The following is a 27,506-nucleotide window of genomic DNA, read 5'->3' as shown; positions in this document are numbered from 1 at the left end:
AACATAAGGCTTATATTACACTATCTTTTATTAATATGTACATCAAATTTACTCTCCCACTACTTGGTGTATATTTTATCTTCTAAGTTCCTTGAGAACTGAAGGTGTCTTCTGTTTCTACATTCAATTCACAAGTGCTGTGAGGATATAAATTACAAATCTTAATAAAAAGAACAGGCTCACTAGAGGGCACCCTTTACCAAAAAGTAACCTCTAGAAATCCAAGTACAGTCGGCCCTCTGTATCTGGGGGTTCCGTATCCCTGGATTCAACCAGCCACAGATGGAAAACATTCAAGGAAAAAAAAAATGGGTGGTTGCGTCTATACTAAACATGTACGGACTTTTGTTCTTGCCATTATTCCCTATCCAAATACAGTAAACCACTATTTACATAGCATTTACATTGTTATTAGGTATTATACGTAATCTAGAGATGACAAAGTACATGGGAGGATGTGCATAGGTTATATGTAAATACTACACCATTTTATATAAGAGATTTCAACATCCATGGATTTTGGTATCCACACCGGTTCCCGGAAGCAAATCCCCACAAAAACTGGGATGACTGTATTTTCATTTAGCACCGCATCAAAATATGTTGTGAACCTCATACTCGACCTAATCAACAACTAAGTATTATGAAATAAAAATAAAAATAAGATTTCCCCATTTTTTGAAGTGGTTTTACCCTGTTACCTATTGCTTTAATATAACTGTTTTAAAAAAATAGTAGAACAGAATCATAAACAGCACAAAAATTATCTGGCAATTCCAGGCTCCTATGGGTAAGTATAAACAACACAGCACAGGATAAACTTTTATACATTACAGAGTGCCTGACATACAATAGGCATTCAAATATTGAAAGAACACATATAATAATTTTACTAAAGAACATCTTAAAATCAGTGTTTGAATTTGCAATAAATATATAAAAGTTACATATATTGAAAACTAATGGGAAATCAGTACTGATGGATAAGATCTATAAGGAATTGAATATCAATCAAATACAAACAAAAACATATTTTACTTGTCTTCTTCATCAGCATTAGAAAATCTACAAAGGATGATTTTTTATGATTGATTCATGTTAGATGTCATATATGAGGATAATACTGAAATTACTGAATGAAAAATAACCTAAAATTTCTAACAGACCTATGAGCATTTTTTTCTCTTTTAGAGACAGAGTCTCACTCTGTTTCCCAGGCTGGAGTGCAGTGGTGTGATCACAGCTCACTACAGGTTCAACCTCAGGCTCAAGTGATCCTCTCACCTGTCTCTCCAGTAGCTATGACCACAGGCGTGCACCACCATGCTCAGCTAATTTTTTTAAAATTCTGTAGAGATGCGGTCTCCCTACGTTGCCCAGGCTAGTCTCGAGGGGTCCTCCAGTCTCAGCCTTCCAAAGTGCTGGGATTACAGGTGTGAACAACCACAACTGGCTTCTATGAGCCTTTTAACCCACTTCTAAACTATATAATAACATTAGCATTTTATAGTGGGAAAACATTAAGCAAAGTTAATGCTTAAAAAGATAATTTTTGGCAGTCCTGGAAAAGACAACATTGTATAAAGTATATCCTGAGGTGGAAGCAACAACTTTACTAAACCGCAGAAAATTTTAAAAATGAAAGCCAGAAGCAAATATATTTAATTCTAACTTTGAAACAAAGAACCCCCTGAAATACATATATATTTTTAAAGACCTTTATTAACAAGTGGCCTCAGTTTGTTGATTTCTTTGGAAAAAAGTGATAAGCTCTTATTACAAATTAAAAATGAAGTTCTTAAAAATCTCAACTTGACTAGGTATAAAACAATTTTAAAACCTTTAAGGTATATTGAGAAAAACCTGGCTTAAAAAAACAACACATTTGTCATTGTTACAGGTAGATAGGCATGGGCAGGGCAGGAGAGGGCTCTCCACACCACCCACCAGAAATGTCAGGTGACAGTTTGACAATTATCGCATTGTCTCTCTAAAAATGATAATTTGGCACCCCCAGGAAGAAGCAACTTCCTGGGCATGCATGTGTGATAAGAGACAAAAATGGTAAAGTATGATCTTCCAGGGGCGCACTCCACCAAAAAAGGAAAGAAAACATCAGATGGGCACGCGTATCACTCCCTAAACACACTGCGTGTGCTCAATTCCAAAGGGTAAGGAGGGCACTGGGCATGCGGGAAGTCCACCCTAAGGGAAGACTCATGGGAAAGAGGGGAGCCTATAAAGTCCTAGGATCAAGATTAAGGTTCCTTTTTTTGCTGTCTTCTTTTGCCCTCTTTTCTGTCTTGGACCTTCATGTGCCTGCTTGGCATCACTACCCAAGAGAGATGTCCACAGGGACCTTTCTCGCCAAAGACAACCTAGAAAGAACTACAATGAAGAGGATAAGGAAAATCAAGTAGATGAGACTCAAGATCAGCAGTCACCTCGCCATCAGTACTGTAGCAACTCCAATTACTGATGCAGATGCTCAGAAAAACCTAAACCATAACATGGCAAACAAATAAAAGCAGTCAATCTACCAGCTAGAATTCACCCACTCCCAAGGCTGAGCAGGGCAAGGATGAATAAATGCCAGTTTACCATGTCTACCATCATCCAGTTTAATTATCCAACAAGAAGAAATGAATAGAAAATTCCAGCAATAGGAAATGGAACAAAAGGTTGGAGCTGAAGACCTTAAGTGCTTGCTTTTTGCCCACTGACCAGATAACTGGAACTATCTGCATTATCTATGCAACATGAGGTTTGTAGTATTTTTACCTGAAGACAAATCCTTTTTATAATGACAAAAATATATTTTTTAAAACTAAATAAGTAATATATATATTTAATTTGTTAAATGTTTTTCAAAAGACAAAGAATTTTGCCATATAAGTATATCCAGAAGTAGTATGGAGGAAAACAAAAACACAGTTAGTGATATAAGGCTGATCCCAACTCCCATCACTGACCCTGACCACACAGTCCACTTCTATTGGTCATTTCTCAGCTTTGCAGAAGAATCAGAAAGAAAACAAGAAGTTGAAAAGGGCAATTCCCACTCAAAAGCAGAATATAAATAACAAAACAAAAAATAAAAATCATCTTTTTCCATCTGTATTAGTGCTTTGCAATCCACAAAGCAATTTTGCATACATCACTGCATTTGGTATCAAGAACCTGGAGAAGTATAAAGGACAACTGGTTTTATATCTATCTCACAGATGAGGAAAATGAGGCTCAAAGAAGTTAAGGGATTTATTCAACACCATGTGGCTTCTAAAAGGCCAGAGCCAGGTAGACAATCCAAATCTTAGACTCATAAGTAATGTTGAAGGATATTACAGAAAAGGTAAAAGGAGATGACTGCACAAATCGTCATTCAGTAGCTGATATTATTTATGTTCAATGTCAGTAATACATTCATTGCTGATTTCCACAGTATCTTTCTGATTATTATGGCAATGCCTGTAGTAATTAATTCTCTTGAAATTAAGCTCCTGCACAATGAAGTGGGCAATACCAAAACATCAATACATACACTCCCTTACAAACCACAAAGGGTAAGTTTCCCGCCTTCCCATTCAGGGATGACAAAAACAAAAAACAAAAAATCATTACTCAGATTCTATTAGCCTTGCTCTATTAAACTAAAAAGAACCATCCCCTCTAGTAAGAGAGCCCTAAAAGCAAACTTGGTTTAAGTTCTTTTTTACCTCCGGAATGAATGAATGAGGATATGAATGAAAAGGGAAGGTAGGAAAGGATTGCATTGTTTTGTTTTTTTCCATCACTGAGAAATGAAAATGGGCATGCATAGGGTAAAAGTGTCAGTGATTTTTCTTACAGCCCCTATCTCCTAAGGAAAATGAACTGGAGATTGTTCTCACTTAAGCTACTGGATGCCTGTCTGGGAACTGCAGAGGAAGAAGGAACCTACATCACTTTACTGTAAGTTCTTTTCAAGATCTGAGCCTCCTCTGCCCTAGCACAGGTTGGACATACAGGACCCTCCCCTTCCTGAGTGCAATTCTGATCACATTCTTTAAACCCTCTCTTTTTTTTAGGTTAAAATGTAATAATGTTTTGACACTGCAGCTTTCATTATCTGATACTCCAGGTTAAAAGGCAAAGCACGGTGATTAAAAGTGTAGGTTCTGGAGTCAAATGGCCTGCATCCACATCTAGCTCTACCAATTACTGAGTGCAGGGGGCAAATGACCTAATCTATCTATCCCTACCTCAATTTCCTCAGCTGCAAATGGGTATAACAATGGTACCTTATTTGCTTCTTGTTAAGATTAAATAACGCATTTAAGTGTTTAAAACATTGGCAATGTTCAATAGATGTTAGCTATTATAATTACCTACATGATTACTTTTATCTCCAGGAATGAAGATATTGACTAAGAAATTATTTTAGATTTAATATTATTTTTCATAAAATTTCACACAAAATGAGAACCACTTAAATGTGCAACATAAGGAAATAATTAAATAAGCTAAGATATATGTACTTTAAAATATTAATCAACCATAAAGAATTACCTTACAGAGAGCTTATAACATTATAATAGGCATTGTCAATACTAAATTCAAAAAGATGAACACACAAATACAGATATACTCACAGGACAAACTCAGAAATACACACACCAAATATAGAGTACTTTTGGTTATAAGGGTTTTAAGTGATTTTTATATGTACACATTTGTTCTGAAATTTTTTTAATGAATATTTACTATTTTTATAATCAAAAAAATTGTATTTTTATTTTGATAAAAAAGGGATGAAAATTTCTATACATTGTAGTTACTGCTTCACTTAAAAACTATTTAATAGTAATCATCATTTAATATGTTGAATAACATAACTTTGCTCAATAAATATTCAATATTTACTACATGTCCACTTTACATAGAAAAAACTCAAATTAATGTCAACAATGATTATCCTTTAGTGGGAATAAAAGTGATTTTTTTCTGCTCTCTATTCTTCTATATTTTTTAAGTTTTTCTATAAAGAAAGTTTGTGTTTTTCATTAATTCAGTCCAAAATGATTTACTAAGTCTGTTGTACTCATGGCATTCTGTTATGTAACACAGTAGGAACTCATGAGATATGTATGAAATCACAGGTCTCAGGTATGAAATCACAGGTCTCAGGGGCAATCTAATTAGGGCTATATTCAAAACATACTTATTCATACACAAAGACATACTTACAAACAACAAAATAATGCTGTGTAGCATTTTAAAAGTCCATGCTATAAGAATCCAGACATATAAAATATACGTGTGTGTGTATCCATGTAGAATGCAGTATTCTAAGATGCAAAAATTTCATGGAGGAAATAGGAGAATTCAATAATAGGTAATATTTGAATTGGCAGAGAAAGGAGGAGGAGGGTATTCAATCACGGGTAAAGACAGACAAGAAAGAACATGGCATTGTGCATAATTCAAACAGTTTAACTGATATGAAAGATATCTGTTGTTACTGGGAATTTCACTGTAATTCCCATACAGTGATTCTTAATCTTTATTTAGGCTGTGCCTGAGGACAGCATGACTCTCCTCTCTAATTATAATCAAAGTTATAGTTCTCCCTAGGAAAGTGCACAAACACAGCTATAATACCTACCTTCTCTCTGAGAACTGCTACCCGTTGACAAGGCTGGACAAGCTGCATAGCCTCTTTCAATCAAAATACACTGCAACAGGGGTGTACAATCTGATACACTCTCAGGAATTTTAAATTAACTGGAATTCAGATAGTCAGGTATGTGCCTGACTAACATATAAAAGCTATAGGTGGTCATCCTCCACCAAGTACAGAGAGAAGCAGAGAAAGTCAGACTTCACAAAAGGATGAAGACAAAGTCATCAAGGAGAAATAGAAAGAAAGATGGTTGTCCACTTCTTTGTTCCAGTCTTTCAAAAAGTTTGGCTGCCCTAAGATTTTTATAAAATACCTCAGTAACCTTCACCATTTATTTTTTCTTAAGCTAACTCAAGTTGGTTTGATTACCCACAACTACAAATTTTTTTAAAATCCTGGACAAAGATGCTCACATGGGTGTGCATGTGTGGGGGCGCACACACACACACATTTCTTACAATTAAAAAAGGTTTACAGACACCTTCATCTGACTAGTACGTTAGAGCATATCTTCCCAAATGAATAAGTTATAGGAATACCACAATATTGATCATCTCAGCTCTCAATCTAATTTTCTGTTTGTGTCACAACATAAAGAATGCTGGGAAGCCCTACCACATAATAATCCAGAAATAAGGGTCAAGACATGGTTTACGTTACTAGACTCCTCATGAAAATAGCATGTCAAAGAGGTCACCAGGCTCATGATGATGATGATGATGATGATGATGATGATGATGATGATGATATGCCATATAAATTTTACAACTTTTAGTTTTTTCAAAACACCAACAATATTGTACCGCTAAGTAAAAAACTGAAGTTAAGGTAAGTACCCTAAAATACTGCTGCTTGGTATTCAAACCAATGCTATAGCCTGTAGCTACAGAATAACTGAGAGTTTCTAGCAACTAAAGAGGAAAAAGATGTATATACATAGAATCCAAATTTCTTTTCTCCTTTTTTCTTTTTTTTTTTTTTTCTGTGACATGGTCTTGCTCTGTCACCCAGGCTGAAGTGCAATGGTGCGATCCCAGCTCACTGCAACCTCTGCCTCCCCGGTTCAAGCAATTCTCCTGCCTCAGCCTCCCAAGTAGCTGGGATTACAAGCATGTACCAACACACCTGGCTAATTTTTTTTTATATTTTAGTAGAAATGGGGTTTCACCATGTTGGCCAGGCTGGTCTCAAACTCCTGACCTCAAGTGATCTGCCCACCTCAGCCTCCCAAAGTGCTGGTATTACAGGCATGAGCCACCGCGCCTGGCCCAGAATCCAATTTCTTTCACCACAGAATACTGAAAAATATTTCTTGTTTACATAAATACTGAAAAACTCACGTTCTATGTGTTTTTCCATGAAATATTTCATCTAGTTTGCTATATGTGCTCGTAAAATGCTTTATAAAATAATGCCCAGATGCTTCCTCTTATTTGAAGACATTCTGTCAAAGAATTTTTAATGACAGAATTGATATACCTTAATATGTTTCTTAAAAGATACATTCATATCTTAAAGGATTATATGACCCTTCAAAGCATCAAGAGCAAGCAAAAGCACAAAAATGAAGAACGGTTTTCTGTATATTTCTGATGTTGAATTTTACTTGACTTGTTCTCACAAATAGTATCCTGTTTCCATGCACAGGAAAAAGTCTAGTGTCGTGTGTTAGTTAACATTGCTTCCTATAACTAGTGTTGACATTCTGTATTACTGACATTAATACTCACTGTAATTCTGAATAACAGCACAGCACACTGATGATCATTAATGAACATCCTCCATGGTGAAACCTGAATTCATAATCAGCCAGCACAGATTTGCAATAGACTTCCTCCTTCCTGTTTTTACATTCCTGACCAAAGAGGTATCTCTTCCTGTTGACTTTTGGGCATTTGGTAAAATGCAAAAAATGAGAGATGAAAACACCCACTATATTTAATTGTATTTGTCCTCTAGGATAAAATGAATTGTGAAAATAAATTTTAATTCAAAGTTTAAACAATTAAGTAGATTAATGAATGCAAATATAGATTGCTTTCCCAGAAAACTTCAGAAAATTAAACGAAAATATCAGACTGACTACAGCAGATCTAATGTGCACTTTGCGTAATAGCTTAAGAGATGAACTATATACTCAACCCAAGTCTTTTACAGGAATCTTAATCTACAGTTAAGAAGAAATTCACTGAAGGGCTGACTTCACAGCAAAACAAAAATACTACTACTCAATCATAGAAAACAAAACAGAAAATTAATTGAGCTTTACACTTATTATTTGTACATTTATAATTCACTTATGATTTACAATGCTAAAGACTATAAAGTCTACAAATATCTTTATTTTTCAAAATAAAGATGTAACATTAATATTTATATACCCAAAAATTCAAAACCAATCTCATCGAACAGAAACTACAGGAGATGCAAGAAGAAAGAGAAACAAGTTAATAAAAGGGGACTTTAACATATCTCTCTCAATCCAAGAATGATCAGGTGAAAAATAACATGAGGCTTTAGAAGATATAATGAACTTAATTAATAAGGCATGTATGTGTATAAAACTGTGAGGCCTAATAAAAAACCATACACTTTGAAGAGTACATAGAATACTCATGAAAACTAACCATATATTAAGCCACTAATAAAACCTCAATTAATTTGAAAGAATAGAATAAAAACAGATTGATCTAACTATAATGTAATAAAACTAGAAATCAGTAGCAAAATTTAACAAATAAAAAAGACTCTCCATACTTGGAAAGTTATAAAAAACACACAATATAAAAAAACTTTTGGACCAAAGGGGAAATAAATACAGCAGAATTGCTTTAAAAGAGCAATAAGGAAGATATATCAGAACATGTAGAATACACCTAGAGCAATCATCAGCGAAGAAGAACAGCATTAAATAATAACATCAATAAATGAATTATGTACAAAATGCAAAAAGCTAGGAAAAGAATAAAAGAAATGGAAAGAATCATTAAAAATAAAAGCAGAAAGGAATGAGTTAGAAAACAGAAAATGTATGGAACTACTAAACAGGTTTCTTAAAAAAATCAACAAAACAGGCAAACCACTAGTTAACCAAACAAAAGGGGAAAACAACGACTGAAATTACAAATAAACAAAATTTAAATTTAAATACAAAAAATACTAAAATTAGGACTGACAAGTGGGATATAACCATCGAAAGAGAAGAAATTATTATTATTATTATTATTTTTTTTAAACGGAATCTCACTCTGTCACCCAGGCTGGAGTACAGTGGCACAATCTCAGCTCACTGCAACCTCTGACTCCCTGGTTCAAAGCGATTCTCCTGCCTCAGGCTCCTGAGTAGCTGGGATTACAGGCATGCGCCACCACGCCCAGCTAATTTTTGTATTTTTAGTAGAGACAGGGTTTCATCATGTTGGCCAGGCTGGTCTCGATCTCCTGGACTCCAGTGATCCTCCAGCCTCAGCTTCCCAAAGTGCTGGGATTACAGGCATGAGCCACTGCAACTGGCCTATGATTTTTTTTTTTTTTTTTTTTTTTTTGAGACAGGGGCTTGTTCTGTCTCGCCCAGGCAGGAGTGCAGGAATACAATCATAGCTCACTCCAGCCCCAACCTCCCACCTCAGCCTCCCAATGAGCTAAGACCACAAGTGTCCAGCTAATCTGGTTTTTATTTGTTGTAGATACTGGATCTCCCTATGTTGCCCAGGCTGGTCTCAAACTCCTGGACTCAAGCGATCCTCCCACCTCAGCCACTCAAAGTGCTGGGATTATAGGCATGAGTCACCATGCCGGGCCGAAATCTTATTTTTAGTAAGATTGCACAAGTCTACTCAAAGAAATTTGATAAACTTGAAGAAATGATAATTTTTCAAAAGAACACAATTTATTGACCCTCAAGAGAGAAAGTCTAAAACAGACCAATTATCACAGAAGAAACAGAGAAAAGAGTTAAAAGACTCCTCTACCAAAAGCACCAGATCCATTGATTTTCACAGGGGTAATTCTGAGAAACTTTTAAAAATAGATAACATCAGCTGGGCATGGTAGCTCACACCTGTAATCCTAGCACTTTGGGAGGCCGAGGTGGGTGGATCACGAGGTCAGCAGATCGAGACCATTCTGGCCAACATGGTGAAACCCCATCTCTACTAAAAATACAAAAATTAGCTATGCGTGGTGGCGCATGCCTGTAATCCCAGCTACTCAGGAGGCTGAGGCAGGAGAAACCTTTGAATCAGATAGTCAGAGGTTGCAGTGAGCCAAGATCGCATCACTGCACTCCAGCCTGGCGACAGAGCGAGACTCCATCTCAAAAAAAAAAAAAAAAAAAAAGATAAAACCAATTATATAACGCCAGAAACAGAAAAACTTCCAATTTTGTTTAATGAGTGTAACATTGATCCAAAGATCTGAAAAAGTCTGCACCAATGTGCAAAGTGCACCAAAGTGCAAACTACAAAGTAATCTCACTTATAAATATCAAAGCAAAAAATCTTTAAAAGCATACTAGCCAACAGAATTCAAAAACACATTGAAAGAGCAAATTGTCATGACCAAATGGGGTTTATTCTAAGAAGCAGGACTATTTCAATAATAGGAAATCCATTAATAAATTCAATCATACTGATGGAGCAAATAAGAAAAAATCCTATGACCATCTCCATAGATGCAGAAGAAACATCTGACAAAATTCAACAGCCTTTCTTGCTAATAAAAGCAGTATTGGTGAATAGTTCCTTAACATGATAAAATATAAATACCTCAGTTCAAAAGCCAGAGCTAGGCGACACATGGTGGCTCATGCCTATAAACCCAGCACTTTGGGAAGCTGAGGTGGGCGGATCAACTGAGGTCAGGAGTTCAAGACCAACCTGGCCAACATGGTGAAACCCTGTCTCTACTAAAAAAATACAAAAATTAGCCAGGCATGGTGGTGGGCACCTTTAATCCCAGCTACTTAGGAGGCCAAGGCAGGAGAAACACTTGAACCCAGGAGGCGGAGGTTGCAGTGAGCCGAGATCACACCACTGCACTCCAACCTAGACAACAGAGTGAGACTCTATCTCAAAAAAAAAAGAAAAAAAAAAAGCCCACAAGCCAGAGCTATCCTAATGAAGAAATACTAAAGGTTTCCCCCGCTAAAGTCAGGAAAAAAAGATGCCCCCTGTCTCAACCACTGTATTGCAATTATTGGATTGTTAAGTCAGACTAGAGAAAGCAATCTAAGGTTTAAGAAGTGAAAAGGAAGTAAAATTATTTCTAAATACAGACTGTATGATTACATAACTGAAAAACCCAACAGAATCAATGGTGAAAATTTATAAACAATAAGAAAACTTAATAAACAGTTTAAAAATTAGCATACAAAGATCACCAGCATTCATTTATATATGAGCAAAAACCAATTAAATGACAATGTAAGGCCCCTGTCTAGGCACAGTGGCTCACACCTACAATCCCAATACTTTGGGAGGCCAAGTAAGGAGGATCACTTGAGGTCAGGAGTTTGAGACCAGCCTGAGCAACATAGTGAGACCCTGCCTCTACAAGGAAAAATAAAAATTAGCCAGGTATGGTGGCATGTGCCTATAGTCCCAGCTACTCAGGAGGCTGAAATGAGAGGATCCCTTAAGCCCAGGAATTTGAGGTTACAGCTAGCGGTGATCATGCCACTGCACTCCAGCCTGGGCAACAGAGTGCGACCCTGTCTCTTTTTTTTTTTAAAAACTAAGGGCCTGCCATGGTGGCTCATGCCTGTAATCCCAGCACTTTGGGAGGCAAAGGAGGGAGGATTACTTAAGCCCAGGAGTTTGACACCAGCTGGGCAACAGGGTAAGACCTCATCTCTACAAAAAATTTTTAAAATTAGCCAAGCACTAATTTCAATCATATTGATGGAGCAAAAAAGAATCGTATGATCATCTTCATAGATGCTGAAAAACATCTGACAAAATTCAACAAACTTTCTTGTTAAAAACACTAAATAAAGTGGGTATTGATGAATGTTTCCTTAACATGATAAAATATAAATCCCTCAGCACAAAAGCCAGAGCTATCCTAATGAGAAAATACTAAAGGTTTTAGTCCCAGGTACTCGGGAGGCTGAGGTGGGAGAATCGCTTGAACCCAGGAGGTTGAGGCTACAAGGTGAGTCATGATCGTGCCACTGCCCTCCAGCCTGGTCTCTAGCAAGAACCTGTCTCAAAAAAAAAAAAAAAAAAGAGGGAGGAAGGGAGGAAAGAAGGGAGGGAGGAAGGGAGGGAGGAAGGGAGGGAGGAAGGGAGGGAGGAAGGGAGGGAGGAAGGGAGGGAGGAAGGGAGGGAGGGCCCAATTAAAATAATGAGAAAAAACACCTACACATAATCTTAAGGAATTCTAAAATTTATTTATGGAAAAGTTTAACTCTCTTGAAAGACATAACATGTTCTTGGCTAGGAAGACTCAATATCATCAACATGCCTGTTCTCCCTAATTAATTTATAATTATAGCTCAATCCCAATCAAATACTTTGAGTGTTCTAGAACTAGAGAAATTTATTAAGTTCGTGTAGAGAAATAAGGAAGAGTCACCAGGAAATCCCTGAAAAAGATAAGCGATGAGATGCGGGTAGCCCTACCAGATATTAAAACAACAAAGCTTCCAAAATTAAAAGTGCTGCATAGCACGTGAATAGACATACAGACAATGAACAGAACCAAGAAACCCACATATAGTACCACTGCATATAAAAATTCAGTACATGATAATAGCACCATCTCAAATCAACATGAAAAAGACCTACATTTTAATAAGAGGTATTAGGATAGCTGGGTTGCCACGTGAAAAAAGATAAAACTAGAGCCATTCCTCATGCCACACCCCAGGAAAATGCAAACAGAATCAGATGCAACATTAAAAAACACCATACAAGTACCAAAAGAAAACATGGGTGGACTCCCCTATAACTCTGCAGTCTGGAAAACTTTCCTATGACTCAAAATTCACAAGCTAAAAAGGGGAAGACTGATAAATTTTATTTCATAAAAATAAAAAACTTTTGCACAGCAAAAAACAAACAAAAAAACAAAGGATAACTACAGTAAAAAGACAAATGAAAAAAATGTTTCTAATGGCAATTTTAAAAAACTGAAATGGACAAAAAAGATTACTGAATGGCCTATCTAGCATACTCTTTGGGGTTATCTGTGCCTTTCACTGTCTTTTGGCTATTTTACAACTTTATAAATTGTAGAAAGCTGATACTAATGCAAATGACTCTTGTCCACAAAAATGCAGATATATTTTTGTAAGTGGAATACAATTGATTACTGCCCTGTGGATACTGACCAGTTGTGTATCCATTTATATATCCACTTCAGCATTCCCAAATCCTATATTGTTTTTTGCCATTGCCTTTGAAACAGTTGTAACATCATACTGATTCCCTCTTAGTAAGTTAAATACAATCTTTGGCACATATTCATTTTACATTTGTGTGAGGGTCATGATTTTAACTTTTTGAAAATTATCTTTTAATAGTTTTGGAAGTTTCACCAAAATGCCCAGTGCATTCACCTGACAGAGCCAAGAAAACTGCTTCACCAGATAATTGCACCTCATGGGCTACTCAAGCTTGGGTATTATCTTTTCTTGGCTCCCAGAAGTAAAACCCAAGCAGCAATATATACTTAACTTTGCTGCCTGTTTCTCTGCGTCATCCCCACTTCTCCCATCCTCTACAAATTATATGCTCTGGTGTGGTTTCTAGTTACTATATGGCCAGTAAGTTATCACCCCTAAATGGCAGCAATGATTGAGAATTCAATTTTATGATCATTTACTTGGTGATCCTTATAGACGGATGATAAAAGAGACTTTGGTTTGTTAGTCTTTTTAACATATTTGTTTATTCTGAGCTCAAATCCAGTTAAGAATTTCATGTCCACCAAGAACAGGTCTTTGACATCTGGACCAATGAGTTTTTCTATCTCTGTGACTCTTATATCTCTTGACCTGTGAGTGAAGTTACAGAAACAAAGTTACAAAGCTCTGCATCTGTAATTCAGAAAGGCTTTCATCTCTTCATTATGTATGTGAAACAATTTATCTCTATTAATAATTTAAACTATAAAGTCTCTTGAATTAAAGAAACTCTGTTCTGACTGGCTTATTGATACAAATAAGTACTTATATAAATAGAATATTTGTAAAATTCCCCCAAAACAAGGAAATTGAACTTCTAATATGTTAAATGTGTTCGACTTAAGAAAAATTCTTATGGAAACTAACTCAAAAACATTTTTAAAACCCAAGGTCATCTAAATAAGATACAATTTTGGCAAACCTTGATAATTTCAGTTTTTAAAAGTAGCTATTTCTTGTCTCTGATTAATCATTTTATTCTGCTAAGATTTTTTTTCCTAAACACCTACAGGTTTACTGATCACATAAGCTAACATTACCCTACATAATATTTAAGATGATGAAAAGGTAAACTCGTGCTCAAATAAATTATTCTGATAAACTTTTAATTTAAACATGTACGAAAATAACTTCCAACATTTTTAGGTAACAAAACCTTGATATTAAGTTAATTAATAAATAATAATTGGATATCTAATTTTTAGTACAACAGAACCCAAGAAGACTGATTACTAAGCACAATTAAGTTTATATATTTGTTTCCTTATATGCTATATAAAGGCTATGGTTTTGGGACATGTTAATGAAAGTGTTCAGTTTTGCCACTTTAAGAAGGTATAAAAGGAATGTTTGTGGCTATAGGAGTTTATATTACGTGTGCTCATGAGTTTTCCAAGTGTGATAAAATTCTTGTGTACAACAGTTCTCAATGTTTAATCCCAGTGTTTTCATGTGAAATATAAATTAGTTACTTGGATTAAAAATTTAAAATCATTACCAGCAGTTAAGATAATACTAGGAAAAATAGTAAGAGAGAAATACAATACAATTGTGTAGGTGCTTTTATTTTTCAAGAAAATTGAGTACACTTAACCCTTGAACAACACAGGTTTGAACTATGCAGATTCACTTATACACAATTTTCTTCTGCCTTTGCCACCCCTAAGACAGCAAGACCAACTCCTCCCGTCTCCTCCTCAGCCTACTCAACATGAAAATGATGAGGATGAAGACTTTCATGATGACCCACTTCCACTTAGTGGATATTAATATAGTTTCTCTTCCTTATGATTTTCTTAATAACAACATTTTCTTTTCTCTCGCTTACTTTATTGTAAGAATACAGTAGATAATAAACGTAACATAGAAAACATGTTTTGATTGTTAGGTTATCAGTAAGGCTTCCAGTCAACAGTAGGCCATTAGTAGTTAAGTTTTGGGAGTCAAAAGTGATACTCGGCCAGTCCAGCACTTTGGAAGGCCGAGGCAGGCAGATCACTTGAGGCCAGAAGTTCGAGACCAGCCCGGCCAACATGGCGAAACTCTGTCTCTACTAAAAAAAAAAAAAAAATACAAAAATTAGTTGGGTGTGGTGGCATATGCCTGTAATCCCAGCTATTCAGGAGGCTGAGGCAAGAGATCGCCTGAGCCCGGGAGGCATCTCCCTCTGTCGCCCAGGCTGGAGTGCAGTGGCTCACTGCAACCTCCACCTCATGGGGTTAAAGCTATCCTCCCACCTCAGCCTCCTAAGTAGCTGGGATTACAGGCACACACCACCACGCCTGGCTAATTTTTGTATTTTTTTAGTAGAGACGGGGTTTCACCACAGTGGCCAGGCTGGTCTCGAACTCCTGGCCTCAAGAGATTCACCCGCCTTGGCCTCCCAAAGTGCTGGAATTACAGGCGTTAAGCCACCGCGCCCAGCTGATACTCATATTTTTGACTGCATGAGGGGTCAGTGCCCCTAAATCCTGTGTTGTTCAAGGGTCATCTGTAGTTTCATCCTAAAGTAGTAGTTATCAAAATTTTTGTTCTCTTAAAACTGATTGAGAACTCCAAAAAGATTTTGTTTATGTGGATTATAACTATCAATATTTTTCAATTAAAAATTAAAACAGAATTTTTAAGAACATTTATTGACTGATTCATTTGAAAATAGCAATGATGAATGCAATGCATGTTAACATAAATAATTTCTGAATTAGTCAGGGTTCTCCAAAGGAACAAAACTAATAGGATATATAAAGATATATAAAAGATTTATTACAAGAATGGCCTCACACCATTATGAAAGCCAAGCTGTACCACAACATGCCGTCTGCAAGCTGGAGAACCAGGAAAGCCAGTGGTGTAATTCAGGCCAAGTCCAAAGCCCTGCAAACCAGGGGGGCTGCTGGTGTAAGCCCCACAGTCTGAAGGCCTGAGACCAGGTGTTCCGATGTCCATGGGCCAGAGAAGACAGATGTCTCAGCTCAAGAAGAGAGAAAGAATTCACCCTTCCATCACCTTTTTATTCCATTTGAGGCCTCAGTGGATTGAATGTCCACCCACATTGGCGATGGCAGACCTTCTTTACTCAGTCTACTGATTCAAATGCTAGTCTCTTCCAGAAACACCCTCACTGGAACACCCAGAAATAATGTTTCACCAGCTATCTGGGCAGCCCTTAACCTAGTTAAGTTGACACATAAAATTTCATCATCATAACCTTTTAGGATTATTTAAAAATAATTTTGACCTCACAGACCCCAAACAAAGAACCAGTGAGTGCTCTAGAGTCAAGTGTTTGTTTCAGAATATGAAGGAGCACAGTGAAGGACAAAACTTGGAAAATTAAGTATATCTGTCTTGGTTTATAATATCTGAGTCTGAAAACCAGTTATGAAATATGTTACAAACTTAGCAACATTTGCTTAATCTTGTTGGGCTTGTTTCCTTGGTGATTTGTTAATGCCTCTACCTACAATAAGAAAGGTTACTCTTTACCTTCTGTGTAATCTGCCTATATAACAGTGAGTCTGTTTGCCAGAATAATTTTCTGTGTTCCATAGGGACTTTATTATACTTCTTATTATTTAAGCAAACAAAAAAGGTTTCTTCTCACTTATGAAAGAGCTGAGGTTCTTCACAATCAAGTTATCTATGTTTATTTTTAAATGTTTCATTTTCATGTTAACTAAATAGATAACCAGCACCACCATGCCCAGCTAATTTTTTTTTTTTTTTTTTTTTTTTTTTGAGATGGAGTCTCGCTCTGTCGCCCAGGCTGGAGTGCAGTGGCGCAATCTAGGCTCACTGCATGCTCCGCCTCCCAGGTTCATGCCATTCTCCTGCCTCAGCCTCCCGAGTAGCTGGGATTACAGGTGCCCACCACCACACCCAGCTAATTTTTTTTTGTATTTTTAGTACAGACGGGGTTTCACCGTGTTAGCCAGGGTGGTCTCGATCTCCTGACCTTGTGATCTGCCTGCCTCAGCCTCCCAAAGTGCTGGGATTACAGGCGTGAGCCACCGCACCGGCCTTTTTTTAAAATTTTTTGTAGAGATGGGATCTCTCCATGTTGCCCAGGCTGGTCCCAACCTCCTGGGCTCAAGCAATCCTTCCTGCCTTGGCCTCCCAAAGTGCCAAAATTATAAGCATGAGCTACTACACCCAGCCTCAAGACATCTTTTACACCTAAAATTATCTTTACGATTTCCCAGAGGAACCCTAGAACAGTTCAGTTATTTATTCTTTCAGCTTACAAAAAATGAAATGCAAGAAATATTAGGTTTGTTTGATGTACTACTCTAGCAAAAATTGCATGGGAAGAGTTATCAAATTAAAAGAGATGCTTAGCCTTCCTAGATTAAATGTCTATAGGTAAAAAATGTACTAACACAAACATTTCTGAAACTGTACTCTTTATGGGAAGTCCCTGGAGATTTGCCAATGCCCTTGCTATCGATATTGTGTTTTCATTGATCAAACTTTTAAAGTAGTAGTTATGTAATAAACCTGATAGGTAATTTTACTCTCTTCCATTCTGATATTATTGGTTACAGTGATTAATTAGCCATAGCTATTAAAGTCCATCATCTACAGATAGTTTTATTATACTCTGATGCTTGCCTAAAAGCTCTGCTATAGGCTGTTAAGTCGAGCTTGTATGTTCAACAACGAAGGGCAGTTTCAGAGACTTGTGCACTCCAAACTATTGACACTTCACAAAATAGACTCTAAAAGTTAAATACAGAATTACCATATGACCCAACAATTCCACTCTTAGGTAATTCCCCCAAACACTGAAAATAGGCATTCAACCAAAACTTGTACATGAATGTTCATAGCAGCATATTCTCAACCACCAAAAGGTAGAAACAAATGTTCATCAACTAATGAATGAATAAATAAAATGTGGAATATCTATATAATGAGAATTATTCAGCCATAAAAAGAATAGTACTTTTTTTCTTGAGACAGGGTTTTTCTTGGTATTGCCCACATAGCAGTCCATACGGACTGCTATAACTAAATACTGTAGACTGGGTAGCTTACAGACAACAGAAATTTCTTTCTCACAGCTCTGGAGGCTGGGAAGTACAAGATCACAGCAGATTCAGTGTCTAGTGAGTTCTGGTTCATAGATGGTACCTTGTAACTGCATCCTCACATGGTGGAAGGGGCAAGCTAGCTCTCAGGATCTCTCTCTCTCTCATAAGACTACTACCGGTCCTATTCATGAGTGATGTGCCCTCATGACCTAACTACCACCCGAACACCCTACCTAATCCTATCACATTGGTGATTTAGGTTTTAACATATGAATTATGGGGGGGACATGAAACTTCAGACATAACAAGTATTGATTCATGCTACAATATAGATGAGCATGCTAAAGTGGAAGAAGCCAGAAACACACAAAAACCACATATTATATTCTTCTATTACATGAAATATCCAAAACAGGTAAAATCATAGTACGGAAAGCAGAAAACTGGTTGCCAGGGGCTAGAAGAGAGAAAATGAAGAGTGACTATTTAATGTGTACAAGTTTTCTTTCTGTAATGATGAAAAATGTTTCAAAACTAGATAGAGACGATGGCTGCACAGCACTGTGAATGTACTAAATGTCACTGAAATACATTTTAAAATGGCTGTTTTTTACATTGATGTTACCTCTATTCAGGAAAAAATAAAACAAGAATAATATTTGAGGGGGATACACTTCTGGAATAAAAGTGTGAGGAAATCCACAAACCTGTTCCCTAGTGAAACAACCCTAACTAATTCCAGAAACCTGTTCCCTAATGAAACAACTCTAACTAATGAAAATTATTTTTTTAAAACACCATTTGAATTTCTGAAAATTGTCCTAAGAGCATACAGGAAAAGAAGAAACATTTATCCAAGAAAATCTACTACATACTTAGTAAGAACAGTAAGAGTTTGTGGCCCTTGACCCATGACCCACATCCACCTTTTCCCAACCACCAATTCAGGTGACAGATCTACCCAGTGGGAGTAGCTAAGAAGGCAGGGCTCTCTTTCCTGCCAGGGTTTCAGTCAAGAGCCAAAGAAAGGACAGGCATTCAGAATTTCTTACCCCTGCCCCAACTGTGTTGCAGAGGCTAAAAAAAAAGGTGAATATGGCAGAGAGAATAAGGGCTCCATTCTTCCACCCAGCCCTCCTTCATCTTCCCAGCCCCTGGAGGATGTAATAGAACAGAGGCTATACCACAGTAATAACAACCATGGATATTGGGGACCCAGCTGCCCTCACTTTGGCCTGCTCATACCAGAGAGGCTCCACACTGAGAGAGGCAAGCCAAGACCAGAGACTGCCATCTCACCCAGCACCATGCTCTTAAAGCAAGGATATCACTCCAAGAGAGGGAGGCCACTGTTTGTGCCCCCAGATCTAGAGCAGTGGCTCAAGGATTATAATCAGGGGGTGAGGTAGAAGGTAAGTACAAAGAGCTCCAAAGAATTCCCCAAAGAAACTGACCTTATGTAGAACAGAGTGTGGAGAAGCACAAACATAAGGGTGCTCTTGAAAACAATGAAGATTTTGGTATTAAGCAATTGAAAGGAGGTTGGTAGCTTCATGAGAGCAATAAGCTAAATTCTAAGTCATCAAGTTTACCCAAGAGAACCAGGAAAAGAAAAAGTGAAGAAGAGCCTTCCTGCAGTGAGAACAAACCTCAGAGACTGGCCTGGGAAAACCACCACTGCACTCAAACAGATATCTGTACACCCATGTTCACTGCAGCATTATTTACAATAGTCAAAAGGAGGACGCAACACAAATGTCCACTGATAAATGACAGATAAACAAAATGTAATATATACATACAATGGGCTTTCATTCTGCCCTAAAAAAGGAAGAAAAGTATGACATGTGCTACAATGTGGGTAAATCTTGAGGACATTATGCTTAGTGAAATAAACCCGTAACAGAAAAACATATAATTCCACTTATATTAGGTATCTAGAGTAATTATAGTCATAGAGATAGAAAGTAAAATGCTGGTTGCCAAGGGCTGGTGAAAACTGGGGAATGGGAGTTAGTGTTTAATGAGTAAGAGTTTCAGCTTGGGAAGATAAAAAAGTTGTGGAGAGCCAGGCGCAGTGGCTCACGCCTGTCATCCCAGCACTTTGGGAGGCCGAGGCGGGTGGATCACGAGGTCAGGAGTTCAAGCTCAGTCTGGCAACATGGTGAAACCCCGTCTCTACTAAAAATACAAAAATTAGCTGGGCATGGTGGTGCATGCCAGCTACTCGGGAGGCTGAGGCAGGAGAATTGCTTAAACCGGGACCGGGAGGTGGAGGCAGCAGTGAGCGAGATCACGCCACTGCACTCCAGCCTGGGCTACAGAACAAGACTCTGTCTCAAAAAAAGAAAAAAAAAAAAAAATTGTGGAGATAGATGATAATGTTGGCAGAACAATGTAAATTGTACTTAATGCCAAATAACTTTATAAGTAGAAATTATTAAAATGGTAAATCTTATGTTATATGAATTTTATCACAATTTAAAAATAAAATAAAAAGCCAAGATTGGGAAGATTAGGGGTTTTAATCCACTAAAAAGTCAAAATAAATACAAAACAGAAAAATGAAAACATTCTGTCACTTATTCCTTTTGACATTTTCAGCACGATGTGGCTGGATATTTTCTAGCTGCTGAAGTATATAGTAGTTCCCTTTACCTGGTGGTGCACTCATCTCCCACTGCTAAGGACTCGCAGTTGTACCTTGTCTACAGATGAGAAGCACTCCACACAACATTGATGCCTGGGAGGTTACATGCCTCCAACACACACACACGCATGTGCACACACACACAGAGAGAGAGAACAGCCTGCAGTGAAGGAAAGATTGTTGCAGGTTAAGGTAAAAACTCAGCCCCTCTACCTCAAGGTGAGATAATTCTGAGATGTCACATTCAAGCTCTAGAATTCCCCCTGAGATTAGGTTAAAGCTAGACTTCTGGGGAACCCACAGGTTTGCTGATCTCTGCCTATCCTATTTTCCTTACTCCTATGGTTTCATCTGAAAGTATTCCCTCAATAAATCACTTGCATATAAGGGATAATATGCCACTGCAAAGAGGACCAAATTTAACTGGATCAGACTGTGGAAAAACTTATGCCCCAGGACACTGTTGAAAATAATAATCACCTAGCAATTATTGGAATCTAACAGCTGAATGTGATGCCAACGAAGGCAGAAAGTTTAAGAGAGATCAGGAGAACAGAAAGTCAAAGAGAGCACTGCTAAAATCACTGTCACTCCAGGGTGACAGCATATATGCCAGGATTGCACTCTGAGGAGCAACATCAGAGACTTCCCACTGTGAGGGAAATACACTTGACTAGAATAGTCCAAACAAGCCATTAAACAAGCACACAAACAACAACATGCCCCATGAGTGTTATGGGGTGGAAGGAATCAGTATCGAGAGTTGCTACATTATCTAAATCGTCCAGTTTTCAACAATAATAACAAAAAAAACTATGAGGCATATAAAGAAACAGAAGACTGTGACCAATAAACAGAAAAATAGGCAACAGTGGCCAGGCACTGTGGCTCATGCCTGTAATCCCAACACTTTGGGAGGCCGATGCAGGTGGATCACCTGAGGTCAGGAGTTCAAGACCAGCCTGACTAATATGGTGAAACCCCATCTCTACTAAAAATACAAAATTTAGCCGGGTGTGGTGGCGTGCGCCTGTAGTCCAGCTACTTGGGAGGCTGAGACAGGAGAATTGCTTGAACCTGGGCAGCGGAGGTTGCAGTGAGCCAAGATTGCGCCACTGCACTCCAGCCTGGGCGACAGAGCAAGATTCTGTCTCAAAAAAACGAAAGAAAGAAACAGGCAATAGAAACTGCTTGTGAGATGGCCCAGCTGTTGGATGTAGCAGACTTCAAAGCAGCCATAATAACTATGTTCACAAAACTAAAAAGAAGAAGCAAAGGAAAGTATGATGACAATGTCTTATCAAATAGAGATGGATAAAGAAGTAGAAATTATTTTTTTAAAATAATTGGAAATTCCAGAGTTGAAAAGTCAGTAACATAAATGAAAAATTCATTGGATGTGAATTGGCAGTAAATTCAACAGTGGATGTGAATTGGCAGAAGGAAGAATCAGGGAATATACAAGATAGTCTGATTATGCAATCAGAGAACAAGAGAGAAAAAAGAGTAAGAGAGAAAAAAGAACAAGAGAGAAAAAAGAATAAGGAAAATGAACAGAGTCTCAAATAAATGTGGACATCATTAAGCACACCAGCATACATGAGATGGGAGCACCAAAGTAGAGAAGAGAAAGGAACAGAATGACTATTTAAAGAAATAATTTAAAATTTCCAAAATTTGATGAAAAACATTAACCTACATATCTAAGAAGATCAACAAACTCCAAGTAAGATAAACATAAAGAGATCCATATCCAGGTACATCACAGTAAAATAATGAGAGACAAAGGGAAAATCCTGAAAACAAGAAACTGCTGATCACATAAGGGAATTCCAGTAAGATTAACAGCTGACTTCTCATCAGAAACAATGAAGCCCAGAGGCAGTGGAAAGACATATTCAAACTGCTGGGGGGGAAAAAACCAGTCAGCTAAAAATCTTACATATGGTAAAACTATCTTTCAAAAATGAAGATGACATAAAGACATGCCCAGATTTAAAAAAACAGACAAACAACAACAACAAAAAAAACAGGAAATAGTTTCAAGCAGACCAGCCTTACAAGAAATACAAAAGGAATTTCCTCACGATTAAGAGTGAACTCAGATGACCATTTGATCACACACAGACACACAGACCAGACACACACAGACACACACACACACACACACACACACAAGAACACCAGTAAAGGTAACTATGTAATTATAAAATACAGTATAAATGCATACTTCTCATTTCTTATCTGATTTGTGGAAGCAGTTGCATAAACCTACATGTACATAATTGTATTGGTGGCATGCAACATATAGAATATATATAGAATATATGTAATACAATGGACAATCACAACACAAAGGATGTATGTGGGAGCAAAGCTGTTCTGGAGTAAGAAAATGACACAAGATGACAACTAAAAACCCAGCAACAAATGAAAAGAATCAGAAACAGTAAATAAGAAACTTAATATAACAAACTTTAAAAATACATATTGGTCTCTGTTCTTCTTTCTGCTTCTTTAAAAGACAAAAAATTATAAAAAGTAACAATTACAGTAATGTATTATTGTAATAGCACAAAAAAAGGGAAAGAAGGAATATAGCTATATAAGAGTAACATTTCTATACCTTACTGGAAATTAGAATAATTCTGAAGTAGATTCTGAGAGCAACCACTAAGAAATAACTTTTTTCTAAATTCCAAAAAAATCACTAATTAAAATATTACACCAGAAAATATTTGCTTAATGCAAAAGCAGCAGTAAAAAAGGAATAGAGGAGCAAAAAAAAAAAAAAAAAAAAAAAAAGAAAGAAATGAGACATAGAACACACAAGAAAAACAGCAGATGTGAATCCAACTATATAAATAATAACATTAAATATGAATAAACAATCAAAAGGCATAGGTTATCAAACTGGATAAAAATAAGATCCAATGATGTGCTATCTACAAGAAATACACTTTAGATTTAATGACAAACATAGGTTAAAAGTACACAGATAGAAAAACACATATCATGAAAAGAGCAACCATAAGAAAGCTGCAGCAGCTATACCAATATCTGACATAACAGACTTTAAAACAATTCTAGAAATAAAGGATATTTTATGATGGCAAATGGTCAATCAATAAGGAATATATAAAGTATAAACATATATGCATCTAACAACAGAGCCTGAAAAGACATAAAAACTACTCATCATTCAATAATGGATAGAACAACTAAGCAAAAGACCAAAAGGGAATAGGAGACGTGAACAATACTCTAAGCTAATTAGACCTAACAGACCTCTATAGAATACTCCCTCCAACAACAGTAGGATACACAGTCTTCTCAAGGGAACATGGAACATTCTCCAGTACAGACTATGTTAGGCAATAAAATAAGCCTCAATAAACTTAAAATAAACTGAAATCATACAAATTATTATCTCTGACTGCAATGGGATTAAATTAGAAATTAATAACAGAAGGACATTTTAGAAATTCACAAATATGTTGAAATTAAGCACACTTCTAAATAACCAGTGAGTCAAAGAGGAAATAATAAGGAAAATTAAAGATATTTTTAAAGGAAGGTAAAGAAAACACACAATGCCAAAAAGTTTTAGATGAAGCTAATGCTGTTCTTAGAGAAAAATTTATAGCTGTAAAAACCAATATTAAAAAATAAGAAAGATCTCAAATTAATAACCCAAACTTCCATCGTAAGGTTGGGTTCCATCATAATAAAAAAGAGAGCAACCTAACCCAAAACAAGCAGAAGAAAGAAAGTAATAAAGATTAGATCAGATGTAAATGTAACAGAAAAACAATAGAGAGGCCAGGTGCAGTGGCTCACACCTGTAATCCCAGAAATTTTCGAGGCAAAGGCAGGCAGATCACCTGAGGTCAGGAGTTCAAGACCAGCCTGGCCAACATGGCAAACCCCGTCTCTACTAAAAATATAAAAATTAGCCAGGCATGGTGGCATGGTGCCTGTAATCCCAGCTACTCGAGAGGCTGAAACAGGAGAATCGCTTGAACCCAGGAGGCGGAGGTTGCAGTGAGCCAAGATCGCACTACTGCACTCCAGCCTGGGCAACAGAGCAAGACTTCATCTCAAAAAACAAGAAAAAACAAAAACAATCGAGAAAAAAAATCAATAAAACAGAGAGTTGGTTCTTTGAAAAGATCAACAAAATTGACAAACCTTTATCTAGAATGACCAAGAAAAAAACAAAGACTCAAATTACTAAATTCAAGAACAAAAGAGAGAACGTTACAGAAATAAAAATAAGAAAAAGTTTTGAACAATTATATGTCAACAACTAAAATAATCAAAATGAAACACAACAAATTCCTAGAAAGACACAAACTATCAAAACTAACTCAAGAAAAATAGAAAATCTGAGTATACCTTTAACAAGTAATGAAATGGAAATCAGTAATCAAAAACTTCCCAACAAAGAAAACACACATCGCTTAACTGGAAAATTCTACCATATATTTAAAGAATTAACATTAATCATTCACAAACCCTTCCAAATGTGGAAGAGAAGGGAACATTTCCTAACTCAGTCTATGAGGCCAGCATTACCCTGATACCAAAGCCAGATAAAGACATCACCAAAAAAAGAAAATTACAGAGCTGGGCATGGTGGAACATGCCTGTAGTTTCAGATACTCAGGAGACTGAGGTGGGAGAACTGCATGAGCTCCGGAGTTCAAGACCAGCCTGGGCAATGTAGCAAGATCCTGTCTCAAACATAAATTTAAAAAAAAAATTTTTCATGCCAGGCACAGTGGCTCATGCTATAATTCCAGCTACTCGGGAGGCTAAGGTAGGAGGACTGCTTGAAGCCAGAAGTACAAGATCAGTCTAGGCAACACAGTGAGATTTTGTCTCTAAAAAAATTACAGAAATCCCTCATGAATATAGATGTAGAAATTCTCAATAAAATACTAGCAAACCAAATCCAATAGTATATTAAGAGGATTATACACTATGGCCAAATGAGATTTATCCTAGGAACGCAAGGGTAATTAAACATGAGGAAATCAATCAATGTAATGTACCACATGAATAGAATAAAGGGGGAAAAAACCCAAATACTCATCTCAATTGAGAGAACACCAACTTATTCTATGAGGTATCATTCTCATATCAAAGACATCACACTCACACAAAAAAAAACAGATCAAAATATCTTATGAATACACATGCAAAAATCCTCAACAAAATACTAGCAAACAGAATCCAACAACATATAAAAATGATTATACATTATACACTATGATCAAGTGGGATTTATCCCATGAATACAAAGTTGGTTTACATCTGATAATGTAATATACTGTATCAAAAGAATAAGGGACAAAACCACATGATCACCTCAATAGATACAGAAAAAAGCATCTGATAAAATTCAACACCCCTTCATAATAAAAACTAAGAGAACTCCTCAACCTGATAAACAGCATTTATGGAATTCCCACAGCAGTGTATGAGAGTGCCAGTTCTTCTACATCCTTACCAATACATGGTATAGTCAGTCTTTTTTTTTTTTTTTTTTTTTTTTTGAGATGGAGTCTCACTCTGTCGCCCAGGCTGGAGTGCAGTGGCACAATCTCGGCTCATGCATCCTCCGCCTCCCAGGTTCAAGTGATTCGCCTGCCTCAGCCTCCCGAGTAGCTGGGACTACAGGCGTGTGCTACCAAGCCCAGCTAATTTTTGTATTTTAGTAGAGACGGGGTTTCACCACATTGGCCAGGATGGTTTCAATCTCTTGACCTTGTGATCCACCCGCCCTTAGCCTCCCAAAGTACTGGGATTACAGGCGTGAGCCACCACACCCAGCCTCATTTTTTGAGTTGTTTTATTATTATTCAGTCTCAAACACTTCCTTTATACATTCTAGACACGATTTATTTATTGGATATGCAATTTGCCAATATCTTCTCCCAATCTGTGGCTCACCTTTTCTTTCTTTCTTTCTTTTTTTTTTTTTTTGAGACAGGGACTCACTCTGTTGCCCAGACCAGAGTGCAGAGGCATGATCACAGCTCACTGCAACCTCAATAGCTTCTTCAAAGACTAGATATTCTCAATTCTGGTCCAATAAATAAAGTCTAATTTATCAATTTTCTCTTATGTATTATACTTTTGCAAACAGTATCTAAGACATCTTGGCCTATCCTAAAGTCACAAAGATTTCCTCCTATGTTTTCTAGGAGTCTTACAGTTTTGCATTTTACATTTAGGTCTTGGGTTCATTTTGAGTTAATTTCTAAATATAGTGCAAAGCATGGATCAAAGTTCATTATTTTGTGTAAGGATATCCAATTTTTCCACCACCATTACTAAAAAAGACTATCTCTTTCTACTGAATTGCCTTTTCATCTTTGTTGAAAATCAATTGACTGTGTTAATCTATTTATGTGGTTTCTATTAAGTTTCACTGATCTATTTGTTTATCTTGATGCTAGTACCACAGTCTTAATTTCTGTAGCTTTATAGTAAATCTTAAAATCAGGTCTATGGGTCCTCCAATTCTGTTCATCTTTTACCAAGTTAGTTTGGCTAATCTAGGTCCTTTACATTTCTATATGAAATTTAGAATCAGCTTGTCAATTTCTATAAATTTTCATTCTGCTGGGATTTATTCGGATTATCTTGAATATCTAGACTAAGTTGGAGAAAACTGACATCTTAACAATACTGTCTTCCAATCCATGAAAACAGCATGTGTCCACTTACTTAGTTTACTATCAG

The 27,506-nt window shown here is 36.8% G+C and overlaps 1 protein-coding gene across 5 annotated transcripts in view; it reads right to left on the bottom strand.

Annotated features, from left to right (window-relative positions):
* The window catches only part of EXOC6 (exocyst complex component 6), a 224,773-nt gene that overhangs the window by 175,105 nt on the left and 22,162 nt on the right, over positions 1 to 27,506 (bottom strand). The window lies entirely within an intron of this gene.

Source organism: Pongo pygmaeus, chromosome 8 (genome assembly GCF_028885625.2).
Source record: "Pongo pygmaeus isolate AG05252 chromosome 8, NHGRI_mPonPyg2-v2.0_pri, whole genome shotgun sequence".
Lineage (NCBI taxonomy): Eukaryota > Metazoa > Chordata > Mammalia > Primates > Hominidae > Pongo > Pongo pygmaeus.
Note: the sequence above shows the minus strand (reverse complement) of the source record. Positions and strands in the feature narration are given on the sequence as shown.